Raw genomic sequence first — 9495 nt, forward strand, 5'->3', positions numbered from 1 at the left:
GTCTCCCTTTCTGGAGGCACAGGTACTACTGGGGCTGCAGCAGAAATGGGATTTATCGTAATTACATTTCCTTTTTCTTCTAGTTCCTCACAATTTCTGTTCCCACTTCCTCCCCTCTCTCACATAAATAGAATCATTACATAGTCCTCCACAGCAGATATGGGTAGCTGTGAATTTTGTTTATATCCCCAAACCAGCAAATTGGTCTTGAGAAGGCCTGAACCTCAGACCTGAATGGAGAGGCAATGGAGAAAGAGCAGGGATATAATATGTTCATCAGGCAGATGACAAGAAGGGTTTCAGTGTGGTAGACTGCCTGCATGAGACTCAGCCCCAGAAGGAAGCTTGGGGATATGAGGAAAAGAATTGATAAAGTAAATGTATATTAAGGGGGAGTTACTAATCTGGCTTACAGGATGCGGCCCAGGTACTCCAGCAATGGCTGTCTCACGCTGGAGAAGCTGAGAATCTGGGAGTTGCTCAGGCACTAAGGCTGCATGTCTCAGCATTTCCAAACTGGTGCGGGAGGCCTGGAGGATTCCCGGAGAGCAGCTGTTAATCAGTCTGCATCGGAATCCTAAAGAAGGTGGTTCTGGTATTGGTGAAGGAATGCCACAGCTATGGGATAGACAAACTTGCCAGCCGGAGTGAAGGAAAGCAGCGAGAAAAGAGCATTGGAGTTGAGAAGAAATGGGCACACGGGAAATTAAATAAGAAAGGGATCTTGAGTACTCAGCAGGGAGAAGCCTTTCGATGACTCTTCTAAACATCAGTCAGCTGGTGGAGGAGTCTCGGGATCTTGAATGGCTTGGAACTCCTGAGAGGGGAAGCAGAAATGCAGGCTGGAACTGTGTGCCCTCGGATTACCCTTCTCTTGACTGCTCACTGCTTTGCAAATTCTCTGAACTTAACTACTCATTTTCTCCCCACTATCCCTGCTTTTTATTTTTCTGTTTTTGTTTTGTTTTGTTTTGTTTGTTTGTTTGCTTGTTTTTTTTTTTTTTTTTTGTCTTTAGAGGCCTTACTGTGTAGCCTCGGCTGACTTCAAATTCATGATCCTCCTGTATCAACTTTCTGAGTGTCGGGGTTACAGGAATATACCAGCTTACTGGACTTTATAACTTTTATTTTCTCTAGTCCAGTTGCAAGCTTTTGCATTGCTGCTTCTCTTCATGATTATGTTCCTACCATGAAACTCATGTTTTTGGTGGAAGTCTCTACGAAATCTACCAGGGCTGAATACTGGTTGGGGTTTGGGGGAGGCAGTCAGCACCAAAGTGGCCTGTGGAAAGCAGGTATGATGTGGAGAACAGTAGTTTCTTCTCTACTCATTAAGGAGTTTTTGAGACAACAAGGTCAGAGATGTTTTTCCATCCTGTAGCGTTACAAGGGGAGCCGGGAACTCATTTTTGTGGCTGCAGTTTTCCCACAGAGCCACTCTCTCAGAAAACTGCGCTGCCTGCCTGCCTGCCTTTAATTGTTACCCTTTCCTCTGCTTTCCTCACCAACTTTTAAGAAGGTGATTTACTTTTAAGCCTAAAGCATGGATCTAAAATTCAAAAGCCTGCAAGAAAGTAGTCTTTTAGTATAACGGAACAAAGTGACATTAAGTGTGAACTGTAGTAAAACAGAAAGCACCTGCCATGTCTTGAGGGTTTGGAAGTTACTCAGTTCCAGCTGAGTGGGTCATGCAGAGTCATGATGAAATGGTTCCTATATCTTAAATGTTGGTTTATTTTGAAAAATTGTAAATACTGTGCATTTGTGCTGATTTGAACTAGAATGTCCCTCATAGGCTCAGATGTTTGAATACTTGTTTGAATAGATGTTTGAATACTCCAGTTAGTGGCACTGTTTGGGTAGTTTTAGGAGGTGTGGCCTTGCTGAAGGCCTTGTGACTGCAGAATGCCTTGAGGTTTCAAAGACATGCACCATTTTCAGTTTGCTATCTATTTCCTGCTGCAGTTCAAGATGTGAGCTCTCAGCTGTTTGTGCTGTCATGCCTGCCTCCTTTTTCCATAATTCCCTATGCTGATGAACTCTTATCCCTATGGATCCATAAGCCCCAAATAAACCCTTCTATAAGCTGCCCTGGTCATGATGTTTTGTTGCCAAGGTAGAAAAGTAGCTAATACAGACAGGTTGTTTTTTTTCTGGAGACTGTCAAGAACGTGAGTCATACCTTCTCAGTGCTTTTGACTCTTGGCCTAGGTCTCCATCTCTGTCTGCTTTCATGTGATCCTCTCTGTTTCTCAATATCTTATCTCTGCTTTAACCTATCTGATATAAAGTCAACTGAGACAAGATTTAGAGCCAAACCTAAATCCAAGGTAAACTCAATGAGAATGTTTTTTAAAAATATATATATATTTTTTAAATATTAGGTTCTACACTTTTTTTAAAATTTATTTATTTATTATGTATACAATATCTGCATGTATGCCTTCATATCAGAAGAGGGCACCAGATCTCATGGTTGTGAGCCACCATGTGGTTGCTGGAAATTGAACTCAGAACCTCTTGGAAGAGCACCCAGTGCTCTTAACCTCTGAGCCATCTCTCCAGCCCTTAAAAATATTTTTTATGTTTTAGAATATATGTATGTACCAGGGTACGTACATGCGCACATGTATGTACAGGTGTCTGAAGAAGCCAGAAGAGGGTGCTAGATCCCCTGGAACTAGAGTTGCAGGTAGTTCTGAGCCACACAGTTTGAGTTACGGCAACTGAACTAGGATCTTCTGCAAGAGCAAGAAGTGCTTGACTGCTGCGTCATCTGCAGCCCACCATCTTGAGACCATGACGTGAGCAAGGTGATTAGTGACCCAGTTACACTTCTACTGCTGTGATGAGACTCTGTGACCCAGGCAACTTCTAGAAGAAAGATATTATTAGGGGCTTACAGTTGGGTTAGATTCCATGACCACTGCGGTAGGCAACATGGCAGCAAGAAGGAGCAGAAGCTTAGAGTGTGCATCCTGATCCCCAAGCAGGAAGCAGAGAAAGAGACAGACAGAGACAGAGACACTGAGAATGATGTGCCGTTTGAGAACTCAAACCCTCAGTGACACACCTCCTCCAACAAGGCCACACCTCCTAATCCTTGCCAAAACACTTCTACTAACTATTGAGCAGGTATTCAAACCTATGAGCCTATGGAGGCCATTCTCATTCAAACCACCAACCACAATAGCCTTTCCAAATGGAAGTCACACAGGTTCTGGGTGGACATGTCTTGAGGATTACAATTTAAATAACTATGAACTTTGCTTCAGGACTTGGCTCTCTGCTGCCTCCTCTGGGAAGTGTACCCTGCCATCCAGCTTGTGCCTCTACTCCTTCCTGAACTCTGCCAGGACACCTCACTGAATTCACTGAGGCTACTGGGGGTCAGCAGACCTGCTGCTGCTTTACTCTCATAGAGCTCTTTCATTTTTCTATATTATTTTTATTGAACATGAGTATTTTGCCTGCATGTATGTCTATGCTTACCTGGTGCCTTAGGATCCCCTGGAACTGAAGTTACAAATGGTTGTGAGCCACTATGGATGCTGGGAACCAGTCCTCGGAAGAGAACTCAACCTCTGAGTCATCTTTCCAGCCTTCCTTTTTAAAAAGACATTTCTAATTGTATGTGTGTGTCAGGGATACAGATGCCAGAAGCCAGAGCAGGGATGAATACCCTGGAGCTGGAGTTTTAGGTGGCTGTGAGCCACCCAATCTGGGTGCTGAGAACTAAGTCTGGGTTGTCTGCTCTAGAACAACAGGGCTCTCTCAACGGCTAAAACATTTCTCCAAGTCATTGCTTCTTTAGCTGTGAAGCTGGTATAGTTCTCACCACTCATATCAATAGCACTTTTGCTTGCTTCTTTGGTTGGTTGGTTGAGTGTGTGTGTGAGTGTGTGTGTGTGTGTGTGTTTGTGTGTTTAGAAGGCATCTTTATATATAGCTCTAGCTGGTCTGGAATTGGCTATATAGATCAAGCTGGCCTGTCTCTGTCTCTCAAGTACTGGGATTAAAGACATATGCCACTATACCTGGCAATAGAGTTATTTTAATGAAAAGCAATTTCAAATCTTAGAACAGTGCTTAAACATAGAACATTATCGGTGAACACATGATATTGTTACCAGTATCTCAGCTAGTAGGCATCTTTTCTACTGCATTGAAATTCCTTAGAGACGGGTACCATGTCTCCTCTGTAATTTCTATGGTGTGTGGCATTAAATAATGACTGAGTGAGCATATGGGGCGGGAGCAGCTAAGTCATCTTTAAATAAAGCAGTCAGCACAGAGACGTTTGGAAGTGTCACCAAGGCAGTGGCTTCCCCCCAACCCCTGAACAGGGTTTCTCTGTGTAGCCTTGGCTGCCTGGATGCACTTTGTAGACCAGGCTGGCCTTGACTCACAGAGATCCACCTGCCTCTGCCTCCCTGATGGAGGGATTGCAGGGTAATTACTAGGATTATTGGGGTTTGCCACTGTGCCTAGCTGGCAGTGGCTTCTGTGTGCAACACCCCATCAACAGGGTAAGTACCCAGGTTTCCCACAAAGGAATCTCACAGTCTTGTCATGGTCCTTTTAGAGTGGTCACCGCCTTTGACTTAGTGAGAAGCATGCTGCCCTTCTGAGTAAGTACAATAACACTTCTTCATAAAGAACATTTCCTGATTTGTCATTGTAGTAACTATAAATTATTCACACTGTACTTCTTAGCATTACCTGGGTTGTGAAATGAGAGGGGGAAAGGGGGAAGGGAAGCGTGACTAAGGAGCCACCACTAAAAGCCTCATCAGGAACTGGCTAAGTGTGCTGGCTAACATCAGCCCTGGCCTCCTCCCTAAGTTTGCTGCCTCTTCTGGGTGTATATGGAGCCCTGGAAGCCTGTAGAGTTAGCACTCATCCCCAGATCCACTAGAATCTTTCCCAGCAAGGTCCTATTTGAGTTATTTGTAAAGTTGCCTTCTGGTGGACCAGAGTTCTGGGGGGATGGTTTACTCCAAGAGTTAAAAAGATGTTCACTGTTGGAACTGAAGGCTGCCATGACTCCTATCTGTCCAGACCATCCTTAGGAACTCACCACCACCTAAGCCTGCCAAGCTCTGTCCTGCATGCTACACCTTGTGGAATTCTTCCTGCAGTGCTGTGAAATCTCCCTCTAGAGACACATTTATCATGGCCTTCCAGCATAAAGTTCCATGGGAGAAATTTTAGTTCCTGGGGGCGCCTGGCTTCCCAGTCTGATAGCTGAGTGGGAGGGGCACGGTGTCTCTAGTGCATCCTCATTTTTGACAGGTGGGTTACATGATGGGGAACATGGACTTTCCACAACTGCAAAAGTGAAGATGACCTTATAGTTCCCACAGTAGAAACCCTTTGCATATGAGTAGCTGATGCAATCTCAGAAGTTTGATTTTGTACAATAAATGTAAATGTGATTTAAGCCATCAGAAATAAAATATTTTATATTAATTCCTAAAGGGAAGAAAAGACCATGCAAGGGAGTCAAGTCTCACTCAGAGCCCAGGCAAGTGGCTTCTGTCTGCAGTGAGATTTCCCAGGATGTGCCAGGGTGGGAGTGGGGGAGGAATGGCATAGCAACTCTCTCCTGTCCAAATCTAATGGTTGACATGGCTCTGTCTCCACCCACAGTTGCCCAAACTATGCTGATTTATAGTGCTTCCCACTTATAATACATTTTAAAGAACAAGGCATTCCGGCTCTTTGATCACCTCCTCCTGGGGGTTACAGCCTTGTCAGGCCACAGAGGAAGGTGATGCAGCCAGCCCTGAAGAGACCTGATATGCTAGGGTCAAAGAGAACAGAAGGAGGACCTCTCCTATCAGTGGACTAGGGAAGAGGCATAGGCGAACGAAGAAGAGGGAGGGAGGATGTGACTGGGAGGAGATGAGGTAGGGAGCTACAGCCAAGATACAAAATGAATAAATTGTAATGAATAAATAAATAAATTTTTAAAAAGAACAAGGCGTTCTTCACTGTAACAACTCTGTTCACACAAAAGGAAAACCACTGTGATGGTCCAAAGAAAAAGCAGGACTTCTGAAATTTTAATTCTTGTCTTTAGTTTTTTCATGAATTCAAGCCATTTCCTGGCGAAGTTCTAATTCATAATTCATCAAGTCCTCACGGTGTGCATTCTCACGCACACAGTCCTGCATTCCTGCATGAAAGCTGTGGCTTTTGTAGGGAGGAATGAGGTACCATCATTACTCGGGATTTTCCAACTGTTAAGGTTTGCAGGGAGTGGGGGGAAGCCAGCTTATGCCAAACTAAATATAGGCTCCTTCCCTGAGCCCCAGGTCTACCCAGCTACCAAAGGGGGGAAATGTGGATATTAGGCAGAGGGGATTTGAGTTTACGTAAGCAATTATTAAAAGGACAAGAATTCACTGATTTTTTTTTTTTTTTTTTTTATCTCAAAAGACCTTCACACAGACTATCACAATCATGTTTTTGGCACCCAGGGAAAAGACCAGGCTGTACTGAGCAAAACTGCCACCGGATTAAAATCTGTCCTCTCCTAAGGTGGCCTCTGGAGGCCTCATTGCATTCATGCAGATTCTTGGTTTTCAGGTATTTCCTAGACCAGAAACCTGCATCCGACATCTAACAATCATCAAGGTGAGTGAGTGTGAGTTCACACTACAAGCACCTCCGGGTTAGCTGCTGTACATGCAACCTGCCAGTATAAAATGCACAAACGTATCTGCATTAACTAACACAGTAACTGATGCATGTATTTGGGAAGTAACCTCTGGTCTTCTGCATCTAGGAGATGTACTCACATTCCTGCTCAGAACCCCAAACCTGAAGCTTACCTTTCATGGAGAGGAAGGTGTACCCCCTAGTGAAACAGCCTTTCTTAACATCGCTTCAACACTGCAGTTCCTGCTACAGCTCTGCTGATTTCTGATAAATACTTCTTCAGGTTTACAGGGAGCCATAAGCTGTTCTGATACATGTATATGTTGTATATCAGGTCATTGTGTTGAAAACAGCCATCACCTCACACATTCATCATTTCTGGTGAAACATTCAAAATCTCCTGGAATTCTGAAATATACATGATTTTTTAACTGTAATTATCCTAGGGTACAGGGTACAGTAAAATAACAGAATTTGTTGCTATTTATTTGTGATTTTGTACCTGTTGACCAGCTGTGATGGTTTGAATGTTTAGTCACCCAGCCAGTGGACCTGTTTGAAAGGATTAGATATGGCCTTGTTAGAGGAAGTGTGTTACTAGGGGTGGGCTTTCAGATTTGAAAAGTCCGTGCCAGGCCCAGTCTCTTTGCTTGCAGATCAGGATGTAGCTCACAGCTCCTTTTGCAGCATCACCAGGCCTTCCTGCCACCATGCTCCCAGCCATGATGATAATGGACTGTAATCAAGTCCCAAATTAAATGCTTTCTTTTATAAGAGTTGCCTGTGTCATGCTGTCTCTTCACAGAAATAGAACACTTACTAAGATTATCCATCTCTTTTTTTTTTTTTTTTTTGCCAAACTCTAGGCCTAAAAGTGGCGTGACTGTACTTGAAAGGCAGAGGCCTGGTGCCCGGGTCCTAGAAGCTTTGAGATATTGCTTAAGAGCTTAAAATACAAACAAACAAACAACATAAAAACCCTACTGGTTGTGTGTGTGTGTGTGTGTGTATGTGTGTGTATGTGTTCATGGAGAGGCATTTGTACAAGTGTATATGTGTGCACATGTGGAGGCCAAAGGTTGATGTCTATCTTCCTCTATTGCTCTTCACCTTGTTTTCTGAGATAGCATCTCTCAGTGACTTGTAGCTCCCAGGTTCAGCTAGACTGGCCGGCCAACATACACTTCTCTAGTGCCAGGATGACAGGGGCACTATTACCTTTGGCATTGGTGCTGGGAATTGAGTTCTTTAAAAAAAATAAAAACCAAACAAACAACATTTCTACAGTTATAATGGCAATTCAAAAAGCTGAAAATAGGCGTGAAAAAATAATTTTGAATGAAAAGGAAAAATCTAGTTCTAGGATTGTTCAATTATTACTTTGTTCAGCACTGAAAATGAATGGTTTTATAATGTCAAAATAAAAATTGAGATAGTTGATCCGGGAGCAGTGGCGTATGCCTAGAATCCCAGCACTCAAGGAGGCAGATGCAGGCAGATCTCGGTGAGTTCAAGGAGAGTCTGGTCTACAAAGTGAGTCCAGGACAGCCAAGGCTACACAGAGAAACCCTGTCTCAAAATAACAAAAATAAACAATTAAGATAGTTAACCTTCTGAGTTAAGAAAGCTTTTTAACTAAAATTTTGTTTTTAGAAAATAAGGAATGTATGAGGGGGGGGGGGAAGAAAATAGGAAATGGGCCAGTGTCATAATCACACAATGGAAAATAAACCTGAGGAGAATGTAACAATTAAAAGGGACACTGAGGAATCTTAATGGGTCATATTCCGTGTTACTGGCATTCAGAACTGTTTTCCTCAGATCCAATTTACAGGCCAGATTTATAGTGGAAACTACATTCTTGAACAAACAAGTTAACCCAGAAAATCCTAACACGCATAAATAATTTCATCACCAAGTTCTTAACTCATCATGTAGGCTTTGCTTAGCAGTATGCTAGGAAGAGAATTCTTAGTGTGAAATGTAATGTGGTCCCTAGCAAACTAAATCTCAATGTGTTAAAACAACATTTCATACTAAAATTAAATTTTAAAACATAAAAACAGTGTCTCAAAACAGAAACCAAAGATCTAAAAGATGTGTGGAATGGTTCTGTTGGGGGATGGTTTTGTGCACTGTGTATTCAGATGCTGATTTCTGGACCCATCGTGATAATCATGGACTCTATCTAGCCCTCTGGAACTAGAAGGCCCCAATAAACTCTTTCTTCTAGAGGCTGCCTTCGTCAGGTGTCTTATCCACAGCAGCAGAAAAGTAACCAAGATACAACTAGTTGATATTGGAGACAGCCACCTTTACTGATTTTAGTTTGAGAATTTAGAACTTTGGGGATGCTGGGTACATGGTGTGGTCTATAAAGTGCTTCCTCTTTCTGAAGAAACTTAAGAGGAAGTCCTAACTAATGAGTTCAGATTCTCTTAGAGCGTGGCCCAGGGAGTAGGGAAGGACAAGCGCCATTAGAATCCAGTTTTCTGGCTGCGCTGGTGGTACATACCTGTAATCCCTTCACTCACGCGGCTTCCGCAGGAAGTTTGAGACTCAAGGGGTAGGGCAAGTTACACAGAAGATGTTATCTATTAAAACCAGTTTTTAAAAAAATATGTACATCTTTGATTTGCACCTTCAGTTTGGTTTTCACTGGTGTTCTGTAAAGTGTTAGGCTACCGTGGAGGTTTTTGCTCAACCCTCTCGGGTTGTGGAGGTATAGCAATTGTATTCACAAACCCCCTGACAAAGTCAAGCAGAGGTTAAGGGATTTTTCCCCCAAAAACCCCACAGCTATTAAGGAAGATGAGCCAAATTTCAGTT

The sequence above is a fragment of the Psammomys obesus genome, unplaced genomic scaffold (assembly GCF_907164565.1).
Source record: "Psammomys obesus unplaced genomic scaffold, mPsaObe1.curated_primary_1811, whole genome shotgun sequence".
Lineage (NCBI taxonomy): Eukaryota > Metazoa > Chordata > Mammalia > Rodentia > Muridae > Psammomys > Psammomys obesus.